The 26975-nt window shown below is 36.3% G+C and overlaps 1 long non-coding RNA gene across 1 annotated transcript; it reads left to right on the top strand.

Moving 5' to 3' along the window:
- Positions 1-7514: 7514 nt before the first annotated feature.
- Positions 7515-8490, top strand: LOC121208504 (uncharacterized). The gene is made up of 2 exons (XR_005903621.1): positions 7515-7667; positions 8039-8490. It is a non-coding gene; the product is annotated as an uncharacterized lncRNA (long non-coding RNA).
- The last annotated feature ends 18485 nt before the right edge of the window (positions 8491-26975 follow it).

Genomic DNA, 26975 nt, shown 5'->3' with positions numbered 1-26975 from the left:
CAGCCCAATCTCCAGAGGGATGTCAATTCGTCCCATTACTTTTCTTTCAATTCCATAAAAGGCTCTTACCACATTTTGACATGTTTTCATATGCGAACTGTCAATGGGCAATCTGTTCAAGGTGGATAGCGGCACGACGTTCAAAGCAGACCCATTATCCATGAGTACACTTGGAAATGTGTATCCTTTGCACCGAGTAGTGATGTGTAAGGCTTTGGTTGACCCTATGCCCCCAGGTGGAATTTCATCATCATTAAAATAAATGAAATTGTCAGCACTAATGTTGTTTACCAACCGGTCCAACTTATTGATAGATATGTCGTGGGTGACATATGTCTCGTTAAGTACCTTCAACAATGCCTCCCGATACACCTCAGAACTCAGAAGCAAGGCTAATACTGATATGCGCGTTGGTTGCTTACGCAATTGCTCGACCACACTATATTCACTATGCTTAAGGAACTTCAGAAATTCCTTAGCCTCTTCCTCTCTTACCGATTCATTGATAGGTATTTCAGTCTTTTTCCTTTTCTCAACATCAATATCTTTTGTTTTTGTGGGCTCCACTCTGCTACCCCCTCATCATAACGTTTCCCACTTCTTGTAAAGGAACCTTCATTCTGCACATCCTTAGATGCACTGGCTATACTCTCTTCTTTGGGTACTGTTACACTATAGTCGTAACTCCATGGCACCCTCTTGTCATCCTTGTAAGGAAAAGGATTGGGCTTATGGATGATGACCTTGGGCACTGTTGGCGCCTCTACTTCCTTATTTCCAGGCAAAGAGATAATGATCCTTGGCCGACTGATTCCTTGTTGTTCTCCTTCTAACGCATTTATTTCTCGTTTATAAGAGCTATCTTCAAAAATCTGTAGCTCTTTATTGTCAATGAAACCTTGCACCAAGGCTTTAAATTCTTCATAATTTTGGGTCTCATGACCCTCTTTCCCATGGAACTCACAGTAGTCCCCCACTTCTTCTCTTCCTTCCTCAGAGGTTATTATCCCTCTCTTCGCCATCACATTCCAAATTATTCTCAAAGGCATCTTTACTTCAGCGACACTTTCCTTCATCCTTTTTTCACTAGCCTCACTAATGGCATTCACTCCTTGATGGTCATGTTTTGGCAAAGGGTTCTCAGTATTTGGGGTACTCTCAAATTTCAAAACCCCATTCTTGATCAACCTCTCTACGGCTTTCTTGAATCCAGTACAATTCTCAATTGAGTGCCCCGATATTTCAGCATGATACTCACATCTGGCATTTGCATGTACCATTTAGGATATGGAGGCTGTAATGGTTTCAAGTGGAAAGGGGCTATAGCATGTGCATCATATAAGTTTTGATAAATCTCCCGATATGTCACAGGTATAGGTGTAAATTGCATCCTCTCATGCCTAATGCTAGATTCCTGCTTTTGAGAGCCATGTTGCCCAACTGGGGCTACTTTGGGCTGACTAACCGTGACTGCTTTCGAATTAAAACTGCTTGTATTATTCACCTTATTGTCTTTTCTTCTTGGGGCCGATCTTTTGACCACTTCCCCCTCAATTTTACCGCCCCTTATGGCGTTCTCAATCATCTCCCCTACCATAACTATATCTGCAAAACTTTCATGGTGCTTCCAATCATGTGAGTGATGAACGACGCTTTCAAAGTGTTGATAAATAACATGGTGGTTTCCTTTTCTAACAATGGTGGTTGTACTTGCATTTCCACCTCCCTCCATCGTTGTGCATATTGCCTAAAACTTTCATTAGGCTTTTTCTCCATATTCTGAAGTGTGATCCTGTCCGGCGTCATATCAGTCACATGGTTGTACTGCTGCATGAAGGCTTGTGCAAGATCCCTCCACGAATTTATTCTGGCCTGGCTCAACTGATTGTACCATCTGGCTGCTTCTCCCACTAAACTATCTTGAAAATAATGGATCAATAGCTGATCATTGTTTACATACCCTGTCATCCTTCTACAGAACATTGTGACGTGAGCCTCTGGGCAAGTAGTACCATTGTACTTCTCAAACTCCGGCATTTTGAATTTGTGAGGCAGCACTAGGTTTGGGACTAGACTTAAATCTTTGGCATCAATCCCATGATGATTTCCAGTGCCTTCCAAAGCCTTGAACTTTTCTTCTATCCATCTGCAGCGTTCATCTAACTGCCTTGCAGCTTCAGCTTTCAAATCCTCCTTTTCCACCATATCTAGATCAGGAACGAGAGGATTAGTAGGATTGTCACCCAAATTGAGTCCCGAACCAGCCGAGAAATTCATATGGATACCAGTATTAATCGGCCCATGTGGAGGCTTCACAGTGACAGATGGCCTTCTAGGAGGTGCCTCGGTTTGCAAGGGCATATGAGGCGGAGTAAAACCCGGAAGAGGACCTTCATTCTCCTCTTTAGTGATCACCATGGGAGCTTTTCCTTTATCAGTGGCTCTCAGAAGCTGAGCCATTTCAACCATCATGTTTCTTTGAGCCTCTAGCATCTGCTCCCTCATTTCATTCTACATTTTGGCCAACTGCTCTTGCATTTGCTCTTGCATATCTTTTTGTAATTGCTCGAACCTTTGATCCAAGCTCTTAGTTTTAGTACGAGTGCCGTAAGGATGTGTTATTTCCAGATTTCCTTTTCTACCTTTGAAAGTAAACTTTGACTAATCAGGGTCTTTCTATAACCTTGAATGCAAATGATGTGATGAAATGCCATGAGATACAAATGCATGAATGCATAAAGAATATCGATTCTGGTTCAACTTCATTTAGAAAATTTTATTTAGAAAAAGAATATCTTTACATATAAGAGGATCACAAATACGCTTTTTCCCTAAGGCCCAAAGCTTTAACTCTATCTAATAAAAGGGCTAACTCTCATCCTACATCCGACGATGATGAATACATCAGACTCAATACATCTGCTCGAATTGCCAAGTCTTGCATATACTGAGCAACCTCTCAAATCTGGGCTATGGCCTCTCCAATGACATGATCCCTTTCTCTGACATGTCCTCTATCCTGATGTAGTTCTCCCTTCAGATAATCTTCTTGCGCCTTGAGCTGCTCAACCTGAAGTTCACCGTCATGCAATGCTACCTCTAAATCCTCAACCTTGCTCTTTAGCTCCTGTAACTCGACCATAGAATTATGGTTTTGGTGCCAACGCAGGGATCTTCCAAGCTCAATCACTTTAGTATTTAATCCTTTATTCTCTTCCTCTAATGCCAAATTCTGCACTTGCATCTCTTGGAACTTCCTCTCCCACTACTCGGCTCTAGCCTTTTCCTCTTGGACTTCTTTCTGCAACTGCTCCGAAGATCCTCCTACTCTCGCCCTTATCAAGGATATTTGTGCCCTTTTGTAATGCTCTTTTAGATCATCTCGATCTTCCTCAATCTTCCTCTTTTCTTTCCTCTCTTTCTCGGCCTCCATCTTTTGAACCTTGACATCCAAACTCAAGTACATCTTCTCTTCTTCGAGCTTTGCTATCCTTTTCTCAAACTACAAGCTTTTTCTCTCGAACTCCTACTTTATAATTTCTAACTCTGAGGGCCTTGCTCGCAAATATTCCTCCATTGGTCGAGCTCCTTCCACATTTGGCTTAGGGATATTATCATTCACCCTTCTGCCTCTCCATTCAACGTATTCCGATGTGGTAGCAGGGCTAATAGCTACTCTTTTCAATCGACAAGTCTTCTGCCAAGCAGTAGAAATTTTGCTAACCCTTTTCTTGTAATCGGCTCCTCTGTATACAAATTCACTTTGAGCCAACCCATGAGTGGCTGGCACGAACTGTCTCAACCCATGCTGCCTTAGCACGAGCAAAGGGGCATAACCAATGGCACCCTAAATTCCCAATAGGGGTACCCAATCAAAATTGCCGCATCGATAAAGAACCTCACTAGGCATCATCCACGGAGCCCTCCACTCAACATCTTTCGATTGAAGGTTCTGAAGTAGCGCTATCCAATTTTCTTCTGGAACATCAACTCTCCTAGTTGAAGCTACTATATCTTTCAACGGTGAATAATCCTCGAAGAAAACCTGACAAACCACCCTATCTATCAACCAAAAATGACTGTAGAACCAAGCCAAAAGTAACTGAGCACATCCTATAAACCTGCCAGCACCAACCCTCCTACATGCAACTAAAGACCTGAATGTTTCCACCAGAATTGCAGGGACAGAAGTGACCTTTTTACTGAGTCGATGAAAAAGATCTATGGTTGCCTCATCCACATATCCCAAAGCCCTAGGGAAAACCATCAATCCATATAAACTTAAGGCAAAAACATCTACCTTCTTCGTCTCATCAGGGTGTGTCAGAATCAGATCTTTCAAAGTGTCCCATGAAATGCACTTGCACTCACCCTTTTCTTTAATTTGGGCCATGGCCCACTGCTCGCTCATCCCCGTAATAATCATCAATTTCTTCCAAAAGGTAGGGACACAAGGAGCTCGGGAATAGATCCTATCATTCTGAAACCAGGGACAATGAAGTAAAGCGGTGTACTCTTCCATAGTAGGTACCATGTCTACTTCTCCAAAAGTGAAGCAACTGTACGCCGGGTTCCAAAACTGAGCAAGGGCTCGGAATAAGTGTTCATCTATCTGAACATCAAGCAAGTAAGGTAAGTCTCCATAGTTACCGTAGAATAACTGCTTGGTCTCTTTGCCCCACTGATCCCAAATTGCCTTAAGCTCCTGGAGATTATTCTGCATGACGCTAATACGAGTGTAATCTAACAACTCTGATACGTATCCCTTAGCTATACTATCTCCCTTTTCTAATTGAGTTTGCTCGGACCATCTATGGACGTTAGCGTTGCCTTCCACTCTATCAAGAAGTCCGTTCTCCATAATAAAACTTTCTAACTTAGAAACTGATCGTGAACCGATATCTTTGTAAATGCAAAATGACATGCAAGCAAAAGAAAAGAGATAGTCAGTATCACATAATATTAATAAATTTCAACAATAACTTATAAGGGTAATGTCTAAAGTTTAAACCTAACTAAGTTGGGCTCATACGGTCTTTCGACATGGGGTTGGTTCTAAAGTTTAAGGTACCCGAACCAGCAGATTCCTCGATTCTCACCCATTATAGGCTCATTTGAATCGAGTTTGGTTCAGGGGAATACATTTCCCTATGGCTACACAGAGATGAAAATCTCACGAAACCATAAGTACGGATGTATTCCGAAAGTGATTCACTATCATGCACGGAGGCGAAAACCTCACGAATGCGTAGTTTCTCACTTCCACTTAAGGGTATGACCACAACGGTCATGCAAATGCAATGCGTTTCATAATATAGCAACATGTGCAATAATACTAACACATGTAATGCAAAGAGGATTAAATTTTAAAATCATTAATTTTCGACATTAAGACAAGAGGTAATGAATTATATAGCCTGACTCTCTTATTGGTCCCCAGTGGAGTCGCCAAGCTGTCGAAATCATTTTTAAAATCGAGTTTTAGAAAAATGGGAACCGACTTAAAAAAACGAAAACAGGAGTCGCCACCAATCCTTTTAGGTGCGATTGGATCACCTTTAAAACATTTTTGTTTTAAAATCATTAGTTTTGGTCTACGAAATCAGAAAACGGGTTCGGGAGTCGGTTACGTACGAGGAAGGATTAGCACCCTCGTAACGCCCAAGAATTGGTACCTAATTGATTATCAAATGTCTTTAATGTCGGAAATTTTTGAAAATTTTAAGATATGATCCTCTTTAAAATATTTTGATTTTTGAAAATTTGGGTTCACTCGTATCAAAGTATTGACACTAAGTTAGCCGTTTTTAGAAATCCCTATCTCGAAATGACAAAATGCTACATCCAATAAGTTAGGACATATCGCTTGGCTGTTCCAAGACAGTCGCTTATATTTTAAAAGTCTTTAAAACTTAGAAGGGTACTTGATTATTCGAACTCAACGAGAAAAGTTGCAACCCAATAAGTTAGGGCACTACTTTTTCGAAATTTCCAAACACCAAGCATTGCCTTTATATTTTTTTAAAAACTTTGGAGTCTTTTTTTTAAAAAAAAAATAATGATGCATAAAGAATCATATTATTATTATGGAATAGAATATTACAATTATAAATGAATAAAACATACATGTAAAAGATACATTGACAATGATACAAAAAAAATCATTTACTAAATACATGCATATAAGAATAATATATAACAAATCTTAACAACGTGCATACAAAGATATGTATAGCATGTATTGAGAATGAATAAACAAAATATATAAACATACAAAGTAATAATTAAATAATGCAGATATATAAATAAGCAAAAATTAAATAATGTATGACATACAAATAAAAAACAATACCAATGTACATGTTTATAAAATATAACATATAATAAGAATTATAAAAAATAACATTTAACACACCCATGATACCTACAATATAATATATAACAGAACTAATAAAAATAAAATTAATAATTGTTAACAAAATATACACATAATTAAAATGTGATATTAATAATTCTAAAATATAATATGTAGTATATAATAACAAAAATAGAATAATAATTATGCATAGGAAATATATTAGTTTAAAAGAATATAAAAATAAGAGTATATAAAAGAATATAAAAATATCATTTTTAAAATAAAATAATACATAACAAATAAATAATATAAAAAATTTAATATGTATATAATATGAGTTAAAAATATAATTTAATTTACAAATTTAAAAATTTAAATAATATAGTGAATAATATAAACATAAATAATATATGATATACATAACATATATATAAAAATGAAAATATATAAATGTTATATAATAAAATATGCTTTAAATTTATAGGAAATAGGAAATGTGATAGATATAATACAAAATAATGAAAGTAATATGTAAAAACAATATATATAAATAATTAATAAATATACATAATATAAGCGAAAATATAATAATAATAATAAAATAATAATTCATGAAAAATAATATATAATATATAATATATAATAATATTATAAAATATAAAATATAAAACATAAAAATTAAAATTAAAGATAAAACAAATAACAATATAAATATATATATATAGGATTAGATTTGAAATTTATTAAGATTATAGGGTGAATTTCGAAAAAAAAAACTGAATTGAGGTTCTAATTAAAACACCTGTGAAACAAAAAGGACTTATTGGGAAAAATGCCTTATTCTCAAAACGACTGCGTTCTGTCTCCTGCATTTAAATGGACTAAAGGATCGAATTGAAACCAGAACCTTCCTTTTGGGCTGAATTTTAAAAATAAGAAAATGTTTAAGGACTTAATTACAAGAATCCAAAATGCGGAAGGGTTTGAATAGAAAATATCCCTTTTAACAGAAACACGTGGATCCTTCCCCGGGTCGAGTCACTCGTGTGCAGGTCAGCCTTTAAACGGTACCGTTTTAGGGCTATTAAAATTAGCCATAAACAGCATCGTTTCAGGAGGGTATAAAAGCCGATTTTTAGAACAAAAAATTCATTCCTTCATTTTTCTCTAAAAAAAACCCTTTCTTTCTCTTTGGCCAAGCGAATTCTGACCATTCTCCGATGGTAACTCCGTCGCACGCGCCACCGTACACGCCACCGTTCGCGGTGGTCAGAAGGCCAAAAGTCCTCCTTTTCTAGGCGTTTCACTGGTAGTACTTTTCTTCCTTATTTTGAAAAATATTTTTGCATATTACAACTAAAAAAATGAACTGTTTCTCCTTTTAGTTTTCGAACTGCTTTTGAATCGTCTGTTTATATTAAAAATGCATGTATATATATGTAAATGAAAAGACAGAAAGAAATAATAGAGAATGAAGGCAGTCAAACCTTTAAATCTGTCGTAATTTTTATTCCTTCTATACTATTTGTGTCTGTGTGATTACAACTCAAAAAAAAAAAACCTCCCCTCCTTTACAGATTTAAAAGGGCTTTTATAGTCTCTTTCCTAGTGTACAAAATTTGTGTATCAATTTATTCCCCGATTCTTTGCCATGTCTGTCATTCCTTTCCCTTCTTGCAGGTAAACCCCGAGGGATCCGGCGGTAAATGTCCGCGTGATGCACTGAAATGGCAACGGTGAAGGCTGAGGTTTCATGAGAGCTACGGCGCCAAAAAGGGTGGTTGAAAACCCTAGGGTCTCCAAATCTGAAACAAATTTGGACTTATCGGGCCACATAATTTATTGGGTCTGATTTCGTTTGGGCCAATTTGTGTACTGGGTTTAAGTTCTCTGGGTCACGGGTGTAATAGTGTTTGGATTGCAACTACTTGGGTTTAGTTTAAGTTGGGCTGGTCTAGGTACTAATTTGGCTATTGGGTTGTAACCGGGTATGGGCTTTTGTATTGGGCAAGTTTAGGTGAGTTATTGGGTTTTAACATTTGTAAAAGGACTGTTAAGAGACTTTTATTATTATTTTGTATATATTGGACTATGCTTTGGTTTCCCATGAGCCGGGCAAAATTGAGGTATTACATATATATTAGTTAAGTTTAGCATATTAAAATTTTATGTGATATATATTGATATATCGGTGGTAATATGTTTGTAGTATATTATCGTTGTAATTACTAATTATATGAGCTCTAACATTAGTATTTTATACATGTGCCATTACTATTCTAATTGAGTTTATAACACTAATCTAACGTATGTAGCTGAGGTTAATAATTAAATATTTTTTATGTTTCCCCTTATAATTAGTTTTAATTATGATGTGATAAAACACAAATCACATCTTCATTATTGTAGGATATATCATTAGCTTAAAAATATTAGTATAGTTTTCATGCTTCACCTAATAAAAATAAAAATTTGAAGGCTAAAATATATTCTAAGTTTTTATATATTTTGTACATTTGAAATTTAGTCACTTATTTATATTTTTAGGAGTTTAGTCTATCAACATTCTAAATTTAAAAATTTAAGTGCAATAGTTATCACCGTTAAAATTTTTCTATTAAATCCATTGGTATGACATTTTAAAATAGAAAAAAATTGCTTGATAGTCATATAACAATAAAAATAATGTTGAATCAAATTAAATAATAAATTAAAGTTATAAATTAAATCTTAAATTTTAACATTATATAAAGGTTAAATTCAAATTTTAACTATTATCTTATAATAAATAAAAAGGCAAACCCTAAAAAACGTATGAAGTGGACTAATTACTAATATTAAAAGCTATAAATATTAAATTATGTTAAAATTAAAGTATATAAATTAAATATCAAATTTAAATACATTAGAAAAAATAAAAAAGGAAAAGAAACATGTAGTTGTGCACCACATGTTCAAAGGAGAACCTTCCTTTTATATAGTGGCATATAGATATCAAACAAGATGCGGTAAGTTCATCAGTGTGGACCAGAGCACAATCAAAAGCGGTGCTTCATTCAAAGCTAGGCACTTGAAGAATTAAATGAACATCATGTCGTTGATTTGCCTAAGAGATGGAAGGAACATTGATCTCGAAACTCTCTATACTAGATGTGCAATACCCCTTATCAGATCCAATAATAAATATAAGTAAAAGATGACATATTCAAAATTTTAAAACATTTCTTGACTTTTATTGTAACACCCATATTAGGAATTTTGGCTAAGTCGAAGGTGCTACATTGATTACTAAAGTGATCTTATAAGATTTTATTATTATTATTTTTTGTCCGAATTTGTATGCAAACTGCTCTTTTATTTTTAGGAAAAACTTTCATTAATTTAAAATCGGTTTTACTTAACCATTCGATTACAATATTATTGAGGTGTAATTTTGAGAAAATGGTTAACTTTTAAAGAGTCTTTATCAAAACATTAAGTATTTATAAAGTAGCAGAAAACATTTAAGGTAATGATTTTCTAAATCGAAAAGCAAGCAAATATAAGATTAACTAAACCTCATGCTTAAAATAAATAAGCTAACCAATTTCAAACCCACGTTACTAATGTAAGAAAATACTTAATAATTACAATATCAAAATAAAATAATTAAGGGAAACTTTAATGAACTTTTAAAATAAAAATAATGAAAAACAACTGCTAATCTAATGTTCCTCCGATGTCATTATGAGCCCTAATTTTTTACGTTACCTGAGAGGTAAAGAAAAAGTGGGAATGAGCTTATAATGATTCAGTGTGAGACTAATCTTAAACCATTATATATAATCGTCAGATAGTACAACATTTATAGCATTATAACAAGTTAAGCATAATAAAAGGAACATATAATAAATCAATGCATATACAGAATATATTTATGATGCAATGCAAATGCACGTTTCCAACCTATCCATCCTAACAACTCTCGAGCATTGCTAGACACATGATCCCACATACAAAAACTGTATCCCGGGTTTGATTTACGGTGACGATGGTCACTTACTTGTCATCTGTGATGATGAATTTTACTACAATAACTTACCATCCCAGTTGCCCGATTTTGATGGGTTTTTACTACAATAACTATCACCTCGATCGGCCCGGCTTGGTGGCTCATTAAACTACCATCCCGGCTTATTTATTTTGAATGGCATTGCCATCTACTTCGTTCAGTACTGACTTTTGGTCTGGACTTAAATTGCCACTATCTCCTACGAAACTCCTCTATCCTTCATTTCCATTTTCATGTATTATGCACATATATTCATCATACCATACACATTATCAATATTTGATACTATGCTTATTTAGCACATTTATTGTCACTTGCTATCATCATCTAGCATGCTATCATGCATTCATTCATAGCAATATTCACATATGCACATATAATTTGTGCAAGTAAAAATAAACAATGTCATATGTAGAGGATTTTTATGTGAATAAACAGGCCTAGTTATTTAGCGCATATACAAGTTTGCTTAAATATAGGCTCGCGTGAACCTAGGGTTTACATAACAGATAGGCTCGCATATACCAATGGTTCACATAACGCATAGGCTCACATATTCCTAGGGTTTGCATAACATATATAGGCTCGCATATTCTTAGGGTTTGCATGAAATATATAGTTTAGGTTCGCATGTATTAACCTAAAGGCTTGCACACTGACTTCTACATAGTTTAGCATATGGGTTCGCAATAGCGGGTTCTCCTATAAGTTTTAGCATTCAAGGGCTCACCTATAGGATTTCGCATTCAAGGAGGGTTCGCACATGAAAGGGGTTCACACACTAGGTGTTTGTGCATAAGGCTCACACTAAGGGGTTTGCACAGAGGGCTTGCACAAGGGGGCTTGCACAAAGGGGATTCCCACTAAGGGCTCGCATAAGGGGTTTGCACACACTAGAGTTCGCTCACAGGGTCTGCATATAATTAACCTAGGGGTTCATACATACAATTCAAACATAGGCTTGTACATAGAGGTTCGCATAAAGGTTTTGCACTAGGGGCTCGCACATAGGCTCGCACTATAGGTTTTCACATGGGCTCGTACTAAAGGATCGCACTAAGGGTTCTCACATGGGGTTGCTCACCTAAGCTTGCATATACCGGGTTTGCATAAGTGGGGTCACACATATAGGGTCATACAAGAAGGGGTTCACACTTCAGGGGGCTCACACAAGTGAGTTTGCTTATTGAGATCATAGTGGTTCGCATATAAACACTTATCTATAGGTTCGTATATAAGACATGCAAGGTTCGCATAGCATGGCTCTCACTTTTATGCATACAGGTTTTGCATTTACATATGTTATAGGGCTTTCGCATGTTATATACTTAAGGGTTCACATTAATATGCTAAGGGCTCACCTAGTATCTACTTAAGTGTTCACATATAATTCTCTAAGGGTTTACATATATTTAAATTCTCTTCCTCGGGTTCACCTAACAATTCAAGTGGTACGCACAGTAAATCACATAGGGGGTCATAGGTGTTCTTACCAAAAAGAGGCTCGTATGTTTATTATTTACGTATTTTAACCCTAACTTATCAATGATTCAATAATATTAATTATACATAATGACTTTAAATTAGATCCCACACCTGTTTTAAAGACACAAAAACCTTAGTTTTGGACAGGAGATTGAAGATCCACATAAGGGTGAGGGATGATTTTGAAAACTTTGAATCCGTTTGCTTGAAAATTGTTTTAAAAAGAAAATTGCTTCAAGATGTTTTTCTTGAAAATTTGCTTGGTAAAAATTCTAGTGTTTGATTCAAAATTGGCTATTTATAGGACTTCTTTTCCCTAATTGAAATAGGTTTTAGGAATTCATATCGAATTAAGATTATTTTGAATTAAGGACTAAATTGAAAAAATTAGTTTTTAGGTTGGGCTATTTTGAAAATTTGACACATTTATGGGCTAAAAACAAGGAAATAAAATATTTTGATTGAATGCATACAAGGGGTTTCTGTGACAGCCCAAAATTTACCCTAGTAGGGAAGTGGTTTCGGGACCACTAAACCGAGTCATAAAAATAATTAACCGTCATAATTGATGCTCATTATATGTACATGTGCATGTGTGAAAATTTTTAAGCTTCGATTTAGTAAATGGCATGTGAATTTAGTCAATAGGACTTATGTGCGACATTTTTGAAATGTGATAGATCAAAACATAAGGACCTATTAGTGCATGTGGAAAAGGGGGGACTTGCATGTCAATTTTCCCCCCCTATTAGTAGTGGCCGGCCATGACAAGCATGGTAGACCAAGTGTGATGGGCAAAACATGTCATAGACATGTTGTGTTGGTGCATCATGGGAGGAAACAATAAAATAAAGAGCATGGGCATAAAATAATGAAAGGGAGGAGTGATGAAAAAAAAATGGTCTCATCCATGTCCCCCCCCCATTCCCGTGAGTTAAAGAAAAGAAAAGAGAAAATTTTGTTCATCCTTTTTCACTTCTTTTGGCCGAAAATTCTAAGGAAGGAGGAAGGAGTTCTTGCTTCATGTTTGGTTTGGAAGAGGATTAGGAGGAGGTTTGGCCATACTTGTATCTAGATTAAGGTATGTTTGAGGTTGTGCCATGAGATTCATGCATGTTTTTAGTTGCTAGCTTGAGTTCTAATTAGCCCATGGTTCAAATCTTTGCTAAGTCATGAGGATGATATTCGGCCTAGGTGGATTTTGTGTTAATGCCATTGCATGCTAAATATGAAGCTTGTTAATGATGCATGTGATGGTGGATTGATGATTCTTGAATCTTCTCTTTAGCATTTTTGAGTGAGCACATATATGCATTGGTTGCTAGATGGAGAAGAATAGGCTAGCAAGTTGTGTGCTAAGGCCGAATATAATTTTTGTATATTAATGAGTAATGCATGTGTTAAATTGATGGAAAGGGAGAGGATGCTTTACTAGTGTATATATGTGTGTATTAGCCAAGTTTTGAACTTGAAACAAAATGGTGTTTAGTCAATACAAGTAACCATACTTGTAGAATGTATTAAGTGTTGCAATCGGCCCCAACATAGACATGTATGTTCGGCCACATGAATAAATACATAAGCTATGTGTATGTTCGGCCATAAGCTAGCAAAAAGAGACTTTAATGAGTTAAATTTGTTTGAATTAGCTCAAGAGCTTAGAGGGCCACAGTTGGATAAGGGAAAGGAAAAAGTGGTCGAGTAGCCATCAGAATCGTTCGACAACATCCGAGGTAAGTTCTTGAGTAATAGAGCTTAAATTATGATTTGATTAGATCATGTTTTAAGCAAATCAAAATCATGCTCTTTGTGTGTGGCTATTGAGCCGAAATTGCAAGAATGATAAGTGTCTTGTGTTTGAGTTTTGCTAACGAAAATGAAATACGAATGTGCCACGAATTATTGTTATATATGCATGGTTATTTGAATGATGTCCGGGCTAAGTCCCGAAGGCTTTGTGCTAAGTGACCATATCCGGACTAAGATCCGAAGGCATTTGTGCGAGTTACTAAATCCGGGTTAAGTCCCGAAGGCATTTGTGCGAGTTAAGTCCCGAAGGCATTTGTGCGAGTTACTATAACCGGGCTATGTCCCGAAGGCATTTGAATGAGTAGCTATATCCGGTTAAATTCCGAAGGTACGTGATTTGGGAATGAATGATCTTGCTGTAAAAATTTCAGTTAATACGCTAGAAACATCCCAACATTGAGGTATGTTTCGTATGTGCTTGAATTTAGTTGAGCCCTTACAAATAAGTATTCGCTCAGTTGATAAACGAGCTACCGGCCTTTGGCTAAGTTGATCTTTGTGTACGAATAAAAGGGTTGGTAATGTGAAGTAAGTATGATATTGAAAAATTGTGCATATGAAATTATCCATTTAGCTACATGAATGCTATACTTTTGTTGTGCTGGAATTCCTTGCTCAAAACTTACTAAGCATAAATTGCTTACTCCGTCTCCTTGATTCTCTGTTTTATAGATTTTGGTTCTCCAGCTATCGGACTCGGGATTTTGAAGTCGAAGTCGTCCACACTATCAAAGCCCCCTTTTTGGTACAATTTTGGTTGAACTTCGAAATGGCATGTATAGGACAACCCTTTTTGTTGTGGGTCATGGACCCTTTGGACTTGTATAACTTTGGATAGCCATGCGAAAATGGCTTATATATGTTTGAGTATAATGTTATAATCATTTGGTATGGATATGGTTATTGAGAGGTGTGCATATGCTTAACAAGGATTGGCCATGGAATGGTTAATCACTATCATAATTTGTGCTATTTATGCTAAAAGGGCTAGTTGAATCATGGAAACTATGAAATAGGTAAAGTCTACCTTAAAGGCAGATGCTGACAGCAGCAGTGATGTAGATTTGGAAAATCACTAAAAATAGCAGGAATGGAATTAAATAGTGAATAAATTATGTAAATGAACCTTGATGAATCTATTTTCATAGGAAAGTAACAAAACGATCATATGGATAGTATGTTGAGAGATATTCAGGTTCTCGTGAGACAGGGCCAGAACGGTTTCTGGATTCCCTGTTCTAACTTTGGAAATTCATTATAAATTAACCAGAGATAATTAGGAGTCATAACATATATGTATAGATTCCTCTCTGAGTCTAGTTTCTATAGAAACAAACGGAATCAGTATTGAAGCCCTGTACAGGGAGATATCCAAGTCGTAATGTGCAAAGGTCAGTGTAGTCGATCCCTGTAACATAGGAGACTTTGACTAATAAACTGTACTAATTGGCCCAACCAAAAATTCTAGAAAAAAATATGTAGATGGGCATATGAGTCTAGTTTCAGGGAAAATTTACGGAACTGGATTCCGAGTTTCCAAACTCAATATATGATTTTTAAAGCGACTAGTACGCAGATTGGCAGTGTCTGGGAAATTTTTTTTAAGTGGTTTAAAGTCTGTTAACACCTCGTCTTCGACTCCGGTGTCGGTCTCGGGTTCGGGGTGTTACAGTTTCAAACTTAGGGTCTAACGATAAGCTAAAACATTACCACTAAACTAAAAGACTTATTCTTGATAAGTTTTTTTAACAAAAATAATTTTCAAGGCATTCTAATTCTCTTATCCTATGATTAAAAAAATGAAATCATAAATTTTATCCCTATTTCTTTAGGCCCAATTTTGGAATGTGACATTTATATATTATTTAACATTATTGAGACCTCATATAACTTTTTAAACCATTTTCAAAGTACCATTATGAATCCATTACATTCTAACTGTTGGGTTTTTGAGTCCTTGATGTAGTTATTTTTTAATAATGCTTATAATTTTTCAAACAGATAGGTTAATAAAAGCTCATTATTAAATTATTATATATCTTTCATGTTCCGTCCTCGTTTTCCATGAAAAGTAAAAATAACTAAATAAATATTGATTCATTGTTTACCTAAGATTTAATTAATACTAAGTTGCATCATTGATGGTGACTAAACTAACTATAAATACGACAAAGGCAAGTGCACCTATCGAAGAATGGTATAGCTATGGTGAGTAGAGTGTAACACCCTAAACTCGGCCCAGACGTTATGACCGAATCCGGCGTGTCATATTGAAGCGTTGCTAGAAAAGTCATGTTTTATCTAAAGTCTTTCTTAGTGTTTAAAGAATATCCTCGTTATAGATTAAAGTGAATGGAAGCTGTGCACCAGGTAGGATGCCAGAAAAGAGGAGGTGAGTCAATTAGACTGCTTAAGTACCCAGCTCTCCACGGATCCAATCCTAGACATGCATGCAACCATTGCCACACTTTAACTGAGTGATTGTTCAGGGAAAACCAATTCGTTTAAAACCATTTAAAAATGTTATTAATTTTGAAAACGTTTTCGTTGCAGAAGGTTTTCCTTGTTATCGCGATATTTTGAAATCAAGTAACCTTTTTAAAACACGCCCTAGAGCTATTCAATTTCAAACAATTAAAACAATATCATATCTAAGCTAACAAAACATACTAAAAATAATTAAAAATAATTAAAACGGCCTTATTATAAATTAAAACCCGAAAACATAAAGGAAATAATCTAGAATAAAAGTGAAGGCATAAACACTTATTTTAAACAGTCCACATGGCCACTTTGAATCCCTCCAACTCCAAGTCCACCGATCTAAGGCTCACCTGTAAATATGGGAAAAAGAGGGTGAGTTTGGAAAACTTAGTGTGTAAAGTATCCCAACCAGAGCCCAAATCAGTTCAAGCTTTACTGGGCCTAAGCCCTATTCAGAAATCAGAGTTAACTGGGCCTTAGCCCATATCAATATTAATCTGGGCCATAGCCCCTTACAATATCAGAGTATACTAGGCCTAGCCCATGTCAGTATGTCGAGATATATTGGGCCTTGCCCATATTAACACAGTTGGGCCTATTTCAATACAGCTGGCACATAACAAAACAGTCTCATATGATTAACACATGATAACCCCATCCAACCCTGCACTTGCCTCCGTCCATCCCTACACTTCCTGTAGGGAATAAATCACCCACGCCATCCCTACACTTACAGTGTTAGCACCGGTTGCGGCACTAACTATAATCCGCAGCAAAGCTACTTATATCAGAATATGTGGCACAGCCACTAGAACGGGTTCTTCCTCCATAACAAAACCCAACCCCATGCAGTATGACATGCATGCAGAATATATAAAATTAACAAGGCATGCTTCAGAAAGACAGTCAGATTATAGCGTAAGAACAGTTATTTACCCTCGAGGGGCGTAATCGTAAACTTACCCCTTCAGGGGTATTATGGCAATTCTACCTTACAGAGGTATTTTCGTAATTTTATCAGTCTTTTTAGGGTTTCATGCTCATTAAACTTATTAACGTATTAACAAAAACACTTACCGAGCGTTTTTACTGAATTGGGCCCGTTGGCCCATTAACCTGATTTCGGCCCATTAAGCCCAAATATACCGAAGTGCACGAAATTACGCACTCTGCAATCTTACCGTTGAAGTTACCAACATTTTCAATACAAACAATCCCACGAGCGTTCGCACGCTCGCAAGTTCTCGAAATGGTGACTTTTCGGCATTTTGACTTTTCAGCTTTTGTCGATCTAGTCTACTATGGGTGTCGTTTACACACCTGACCTGTAACGAAACATTGGCGAGATCCACACACGAGTTTCCTACAATCAAGTTACTAAAACGTCAGTCTACATATCAAAAACAAACTACGTACTAGTCCCCTTACCATATTCGGCCAACATTGCCTTAGACCCTAAAGTTCTTACCTTTCTGCCAAAATATGGACTAGATCTAGATGTCCAACCGAGTTAACCTTCAAACCCTTCGCTGTATGCCCCTTTGACCACTATATCGCATACAAAACCAAAAGAAAGAGGCAAAAATTCCCTTAGTCCCAACGTTAGCCACCCTTAAGCGATTAGGGATTTCTCGACCTTTTTTTTCCAGAACCACAAGATACGAATGGAAAGAGGGTTACAAATACTTACCACGAGATCTATTTAATGAAGAATGTTTCCAATACTTTCCTACCCCTAACACGAGCAAAGGATGAGTCCAAGAGGTCTAAAGGTGTTCGGCTTCCAACCTCTTAAAGTATGGTGACCTCAGCTTTTCAACAAACAAGGAGGAAGAAAAATGAAAGCTCGATGATGAGAGGGAGCAGATGTCAACAAGGCTAACACAGTTGGGGGATTCGGCTTTAACGAAAAGACGAGTAAAAGTAAAAGAGATCAGCACAAGGGGAAAACAAAAGTTGCAGTTTTGGCTTTTGTGAGTGGTCGGCTAAGGTGATTGAATGGAAGAGGTTTTTCCTTTATGATTGGTGAAGCAAAGAAGATGGGAAGATGACGATAAAAGAAAGGAGAGGAATTGGTTAATGGCCTCGGCTTGAAGAACTAAGAGAGCAAGAGAATGAAAGAAGAGAAAAATGAATCATAAAGGCCAAAAATAAACGGCACTTATTTACTATGGCCGAATGAGTGCATTTCGGCTTAAAAATTCTTCCCAAGAACAAATTCCATGTTTTGCTCCTAAATTTCAGCCACCACCAATTTAAATCCCATCTAAATTCCTTGCACCATTAGCAGCAGTCCAGCGCTTGACCAACTCAAGCCACTGCTAGGAGAGTTTCGGTCAAACTCTAACGTGAGTAGCAAAATTGGTTGCCCATTGCGCATATAGCAGCTCAAAACCGAGACCTCCAGACACCTCCATATGCTGCATGCCATTGGACTGAAGCTCCTCTCATGATATAATATATTCACAATTAATTTTAAGACTTATCTGTTGCAGTCCCGATTCGTTTAAACATAAAACAAAAACATCACTACTTACCAGACTCGAACCCCTACCCTTCAGCTACACTACCCGTACCTTACCACCATGCCACTTGCTCGATTGTGTCATCTTTCCTCCCGAGGTAATTATAAGGCCTCCTTGCGACAATCCCTGGTTGCAAAAAAAAAAAATCACCATTTGCGCACACTGGACCAGGCGTTCCTTTATGCCCAGCTTCTGCCCAACTTATTTTTAAGGTCTTATGCCCAGATTTCCTTAAGAGGCAAAATTTAAGAATTTTGCTAAAGCTATGGGCCCAGCCCCGAACTTTTTCCTACACCATAAACCCTTCATAATTTATTTGATTACTAAACTAAACATACGAAATAATAATAATAATAACATCCAAATTATTCGGGCCGTCTTCTACCTTAACCCAGACTAAAGGCCCAATACTTCCAGGCCCAAAAATTGGGGCGTTACATAAAGAATATCATATCCACGAGGACTAAAAGCTTAGTAATTACCATTTTTCTATTATTTAGCTGACAATTTGGAGTGATGTGTTTTAATCGCAATAGAGAATGAATAAAGGAAATAATTGAATATTAACTAATGAGATAGACAATATCTAGGAAATAATCCACCTAGACTTCACCTATTATGTCTTCTTTAATAGCTCATTTATGTTTTCTTCTAATTGGTATTTATAGATTTTAGAATGCTTAAAAAGCCTAAAAATTGTGTTTTTCCGCATATTTGGGAAGCATGGTTGGAAATCGACACGGACTGGCACATGGGCATGTGTCCAGCCCATGTGGAAATGCCCAATATGTGTGGCACTTGAAAACAACTTTATTCATCTGATTTTGGCTCGTTTTTTGCTCCTTTCACTCCCAAATGCTCTCTAAGTATAGAAACATGAATTTAAAGGATTAGGAGCATCAAATTCATTAATTTAAATAATTAGTCATCCAAAAACACATTACGAATAAGATTAAAATATATTACTTTTATAGCTTATCAAATATCCCCACACTTAAGCGTTTGCTTGTCCTCAAGCAAAATCCTCAAGTCTCATTAAAATTTATCTTTCTCAACTTATAATTTTCGTCAATAAAGTTTCGAAATAATTTACAAATAATCATACATTGACAAGACAACTAAAAGAGCACTAAAGATCTAAACAATCCAAGTTAAAAAATTTTAAAGCACGAAACATAGGTATTTTCCCTTATCTAGGTAATTACCTTTAATTCAAAATCGAAAAGAACCGACATCCTCACTAAAGATTCACTCAAAGTGTTTAAGGTTCAAGAATAAGCACTCAATAATTGAATAAGAAATGTCATTACCATAGGCTTGCATGAAAATCAAGTCTCCACCACTATCAAATGATATGATACACAAATAAAAAGGTCTTTAATAGGTTGTAATGGTTATAATTGATATCACATTGATAAATTACCAAACTAGAAAAATAAACAAATGTTGAATTAAAAATAAGGGCTTAAACTAAGAACTATTCAAGAATAAGAAAATGAGCTTCTTCTCAAAATATGAATTTAACTGTTCAACCTCAACTAACATAGAACTAAATAATAATCAATATATATATTTTTATCTAGAACAGTCAAAAATAATTCATCAAATCAAACAGAAAAGCATAGTTAAGCAACTAACCAAATCAAATCTTGACAAAAAAGGAGTCAATAAAATGGGAAAATATTTCAACGAAAAAATGAGTTATGGGTTAACATTAATGGGTAAATCAAGAAATGATGTATTAGGCTCAATGAGGCTCACTAAGGGCTAATTAAAAATGTAGACATTTTATGGGATAAGAGGGTTAAAACCTAAGTGCCTTTATCATCTCAGTATATCAAATCAAAGGTGTGGTCTCGACATGTATAATCGAAGCAAGTTCTAGAATGAAAAATCAAATTTACACACTCATAACCAATAATAAAATGAGAAAGAAAAATGTATGCTCTAAAAGCTCAAAGTCTCACAAAAAATCATGGTTTTTATGTCAAACTTGCAAATCTCAAACTTCAAGAAAAAACTTCAATTTAGAGAAACAACCTAGAATTTTTAGTTTTAAAAAATAAATTATCATGCTTAATTCTCTCATGTCTTAAAGTTTAAATCAACCAATGTAAAAATATCTACAAATTAATTCAAAACACGTCAACAAAAATCTCAAATCGATAAAAAATCATTCTAATAGAAGTACGAGAAAATTACTTAAAAACAAGACATAATTCAAGGATTTTCTAATAATTATATAAATAACCTCCCCACACTTAAGATGTACATTTTCTTCGATGTACAAATAGACATAATCATAGTATAAGCAGAATATCATAAGAGAGGGAGAAAACCGAAACTACCATGAATATTGAATAAAATCGCCAGAAAGGTGAAAAGCGAAATTGTAGGCAAATCTAAATGTAGTGCATGATTCCGAGCAAACTAATAAGAAAATAAACACAAATAGTGAAGAATATTAAAAGGTTACTAACTCGATTAGAAACAACCATAAAATAAAAGTATAGTTCAAAAGATAATAAATGAAAGAAGTCTAAGAAAATAAAAATGAAACAACAAAAATAAACATAAACATAAAAACTAAAAATAAAACAAATAAACTCAAATATTCTCATCGTTAGAGGCATCAGTGTCGTGAGTTATCGGTGCTAAAGATGATATATGGAGGTGCTGAAAGATCTGCTACAATGTCGCGTCAATATTGTTAAACCTTTGAAAGTAGTGTTGCTCGAAGTGAGTGAACCGCTCGGAGAGATCTGCTAAGGTAGCAGCAAATGTAGTAAGGTGGTGACTCGAAGGTGGATGATGGGGTGGATCCTCGTTATGAAAGGGGACATCATCAATGAAGTCCTCTGGCTCATCCTGAGGACCAGAATGAGATAATCGGTATTGACGAGGATCCACTCCACGAAGTCGCTCAATTATCCTTATATGGCTCATGCTAGATAATCTCTGCGGGGACATCTGGCCTACTAGTGTAAGTGAGGAGGACTACTATAGAACGAAGTGGCGAGCAAGTCGATTCACATAAGGGCCTAAATATATAGGACCCTTCCTACTGTGCTCTGTCTAATGGAAAAAGGTAATATCAATGAAGTAATCTAAATAAAAAATACGCCTCGTGGCCATGCTCCAAAGGAAATAAGCATAGGTGGTATCGACGACTCCAGTGCTCTCTCTCCTACCGGTCAATGTATGAGCTAAGATGACATGAAGATATCTCAAAGTCGAAGGAAGAGAAGTCACCTTCAAATGTATCAGGTCATAAGGTATCGTACTTGCTGTGAGGTCAACCCAGCAAAGAGATGACGAGTAATGGATGTGCCGGCATAATCAGAGAAAGCTATTGGCACTCATGAACTTGGCAGTGTATAGTCCTAATGTAGCTTAAAACTCTAGGACATTCATATGCCGTGTCGTACCACCGAGTCTGAAAGTGGTGGTGCTTGGCTCATCATGGGTCATCATCACCTACTGAAGGAGAAATGTTGAAAATAACTCCAAAGTTAGCTCCATGTATGTGGGCTCAATAATAGAAAAGAATCGGTCCCAATAAGCTGTGGCAATGATGGCGCCCACGTTATCAACTAACCGGACTTGCTCCAAAGTGGCCCAAACAATACATCGGCCTAAGCCGAGTGGCCTCAGGTAGAGCTGCTGAAATAGGTCCTCACGGGAACCCTATGAAAATTGGAGATAGGGATGGCATGCATCGACAGAAGCGCCCGAGGAGGAGGTTGTGCTCAAAGTCTTCCGCTTTTTCAAAGCGAGAACGACGACCTTAGATTTACTACGTGTGTTCATCACGGTGTGCTTGAAAGAGAGAATAATACAAAATCAAAAAAAAAAAGAAATATCACCAATTAAACAAATAGAGAGGCTAGCAAATAAATGTGTAAATCAAAATATGACACTAAGTATCCTCCCATGACGCGAATCAAAATTCAAATAGCCTAAATAGAAAATCAACTCCTAAAACAATATTTACTAATATCAACCATGCAAAAATTAGGAACTAATTCTACTAAACATGCAAACTAACTCAGAAGTGAGAAAAATAATAATGAAGAAAAATAAAAATAAGAAACAAAGTGGAAAACTAAAAATGATAAAAGAAAATAATGAAATACCAATAAGAATAAGGATAAGCAAAATAAGAACACATAATAATGAGAATAATAAAAAGCCTAAAAACATAATTTGGATACTAAGAACAATAACAATAGTAATAAAAGTAGTAAACAAATTCTTATAAAATAGTAAATTAATGATAACAAGATTAAAAATAAGACGGAAAATAAAATAACAAATAATAATAACTATAAAAATAATAAAATTAAGTAGGAAAATAAGATAAATAAATAAACAAATAAATTTAAAGAAAAGAAAAATAATAAAATAATAAAATAAAATAATAATAGGGAAAATAGAGAGAACCGACAATGAGGCAGTGGCCGAAGGTTCGCGCAGCGTTGAGGGTGCGATGGTCGACGCGAGGGAGAGAGGCGTGGCTATGGAGGCTAGTTCGATGGGGGAAGAGATTAGTCAATGGGGGGCTAGACGCGGGTAGTGGAGGGGGAAAGGAAGAAAGGGGGTAGAGGCTAGGGCGTGGCTCGTTGAAGGGAGGAGGCTTGGGTGTGGCGGTGGGAAAAAGGGGATGGGTGGCTAGGAGAAGGAGAAATTGGAGGGTGTGGGGGCAATGAAGTAGGGGTGATGGTGGTCGGTCTTACTAGGAAGAGGGACGATCGGGGTGGCCAAAGTTGTAAGGGGGGATCGATGACAGCTAGGGTTGTGGGGTGGACAATTTGGATAAGATGAAAGTAATAATAAATTAGGGTTTGAAGATTAAATAAGTGACACAATAGTGTAAAGGCCCGTGTTAGGCCACACGATCGTGTCACACAGTTGTGTGTGACTCCTTCAGCCCGTGTGCAATTAAAAATCTAACCCAATCTTTACATGACCACGGACATGCCCGTGTGTCCAGGCCGTATGTGGTCTCCATCGCCTCTCCCATGCTCTGACTTGAAAGAAAATTGAAAAAATTATCTCCAGGGTTCACATGGCCTAGGACACGTCCTTGTGGACCATTTTAGGACATGTAACCTTCGAATTTTTGAAAAATTAAGTTCCAATATCCACATGAATAGGGGCACGCCTGTGTGCCCAAGCCGTGTGGGTCACACGACCATGTCGCTAGGCCATGTAACTTACTGTTGAACCCTTTTTTGTGCACACAGCATGGGACACACCCATGTGTCCAGGCTATATGAGTCAAAAACATTTATTTTATATTTTAAATTAGCATGTAATGAAATTAAAAGAATTAGAAAATTTTAAATACTTAGATTGCCTCCCAAGAAGCGCTTATTTATGAGTTTAAGCTCGACTTACCTTGTATGTGCATGGTTACAATGGTTTGCGGAGCCGAGGTTCTTTTTTCTTGCTAACAATTTTATCACCAAATTAAGGTTTATGTCAAGTATTGATTACCTTAAATGTGCCAAACTCAGAATGATTTACCTCGATTGTACTGTAGAGGAAGTCATTCAATACTGTAAATGGGTTTGATCCGTTTGCATCAAGCTCCAAAGGAGCAATTCGTGGATCCGTTTTGTCTAGAAGTACCTTATCCCCAACCTTAAATTGGTTCATTCCATCCACATGCTCATCATGGTGTCACTTTGGCTCTTTATCATGTTTTTTCGGTTTTTTCTTTAACAGGTATTCGCTATTCATCTAATTCATCGAGTTGTAGCATTCGTTGTTCATCATGTTTTGTCCTCTTGATGGAAACATGGCTCTATCATATTTTCACAAGGTATTTCCTGCAAAGAAGGTTGAGCCACATGGTTACTCACATTAACATAACATTTAAAATCATCTTAATCATTAATTGTTCTCACAGAATCACTTTCTTGGAGAGTAATCATTTTATCACCTACACGAAGTAAAAATTCACCCGTACCAACATCTATTATAGTCCTAACAGTTCCTAAAAGGGGTCACCCTAAAATTAAAGGTACGTCACTACCTTCATCCATTTTCAACACAAAAAAATCAACGGGGAATATGAATTTATCTATTTTAACAAGCACATCCTCAATAATACCTCTAGGATATCTAATTGTTCTATCCACTAATTGAATACTCATCCTGGTTTGTTTAGGTTTCCCAAGACCTATTTGTTTAAACATTTTATAGTGCATAACATTAATACTAGCCCCTAAATCAGCCAAAGTATTACCAATATTTAAACTACCAATTTAACAAAGAATAGCAAAACTCCCTAAATCTTTCAGTTTGTTGAGTAGTTTATTTTGTAAGATCATCGAGCAAACTGCATTGACCTCCACAATTTACAAGTTGTCTAACTTTCGTTTGTCTGTCAAAAGCACCTTTAAAAATTTGACATAATTGGACATCTGCAAAAGAGCTTCAAAAAACGGTAAGCTAATATGTAATTTCTTTAAGAGTTTAAGAAATTTACTAAATTGTTCACTCGCGTGGTCTTTCTTCGTCACGTTAGGATACGAAACTCGAGGTTTATATTCTTTGGTAATCGGCTTTTTCTCTTTCTGGCTTACCCCTACCTTATCGTTATTCACCATAATTTCTCGCCTCGATTTTGGTTCATATTAAACAAACCCTTCTTCATCTCAAACAATGATTGCATGAAGCTGCTCCCTTAGGTTAGTTTCAGTATTTCTAGGCAAACTACCTTGTGGTCGTTCTGAGATTAGTTTAACAAACTGACCTATTTGGTTCTCGAGCCTTTGAATCAATTCCTTTTTATTTTTAAGTGTTGCTTTAGTGTTTTCAAAGCGGGTTTTTCACACTGAGATAAACTTCGTTAACATCTCTTTGAGTTTTGAATTTTTCTCTTGTTGGTAAGATTGTTGTTGAAAGCCCGGAGGGGGTTATGCTCTCTGATTTCCTTGACCACCCCAAGAAAAATTGGGATGGTTCTTCCAACCTGCATTACAGTTATTACTATAAGGATTATTTTTTAGGCCTAGAATTATTACCCATATAATTGATTTGTCCGTTCTCTGTGCTAAGAGCGAAGGGTAAACATTCTAGATTATTCATTCCTCCTCCATTCATTTCACATTGCATCTCCAGATGTAACGCCCCAATTTTCAGGATTTTTGGGATTCCTGTAATTTCCAATGACTTTTAGAAATATTGTGTTTTGTCTGTCTGTTAGGGGTCTAAGTATGTTGGTGGGCCTTTAAAAGGCCCAAGAGTAAATTTAATTCGAGGCAATTTCTGAATTTTAATTTTGGAGAGAGAGGGTTCTGGCGATATGGGCTTTTAAAATTGAAGTGGTAAAATAGGACACAAAAAGATCTATGGTAAAGTGGCATGTGGCGCCACCTAGGGGTTTGGGGAGTGACGTGTGGATGATTAGGGGGAGCAAGAGTTCAAGTCACAAGGTAAGCGTGTTGTTACTTTTATTTTTGTGTGCATGTGCCGGGCATATGATAGAGCTTAAGTGGAAATTTGGCTAGGGCTTTAGGAAGGTTGGGTCGTGGGTCTGAATGGCCATTAGGGCAAGCTTTATTTTCTTTTTGTTTTGCCAAATTAGGGTTAGCCACCTAGAGCCTTCACTTTCATTCTATTCTCTACTCAGTGTCGCAAAAAGCCGAAAAATGCAGAGTTAGATCTCCTGAGTGCCGAATTCTTCCTTCTCTTCTCCTCTCTTCTTCTATTTTTTTTCTCCTTCTTTTCTTCTCGGGACGAAACATTACTACCATTCTACTCATCTCCTCTTTCATTCCCATTCTTTTCTAAACCTCTATAGCCGATTGCCGTAAAAGCTGAAATCCCGAAAGTTATTTCTTATGCCGATTTCTTCTAGTCAAAATCCTTCTATTTTCTTCATCTCTTTTGGCCGATTTTCACATCCTTTAAACCTCAACCCTTGTCGGCAATACCACTGCAAAACCACCATACCAAATCATCTTCCTCTTCACAGTTCCAAAAGCTGAAAACACCATAGTTTTTAGGGACATATAGCCGAATCTTTAGATCTCTAAGATTTAATTTCTGCTAGTGTTTAAGGGCTGGATCTGCATCAAATCTAAGTAGAAACTGAAGTGGAATCGTTTTGGTTGAAAGAACCTGAGGTAGGTACTCAAATCTATTCTTTATTTCGGGTTTTAGAAAAGCCGAAATCCCTAAAAGCATAGGGAAGCTGTCGATTGGAGCTTGAGGCTCTAAGGGTTGTAAAAATTGATTTGTTTTGGTGTTA

This window comes from Gossypium hirsutum, chromosome A10, assembly GCF_007990345.1.
Source record: "Gossypium hirsutum isolate 1008001.06 chromosome A10, Gossypium_hirsutum_v2.1, whole genome shotgun sequence".
NCBI lineage: Eukaryota > Viridiplantae > Streptophyta > Magnoliopsida > Malvales > Malvaceae > Gossypium > Gossypium hirsutum.
This window is presented reverse-complemented; position numbering and strand designations above follow the sequence as displayed.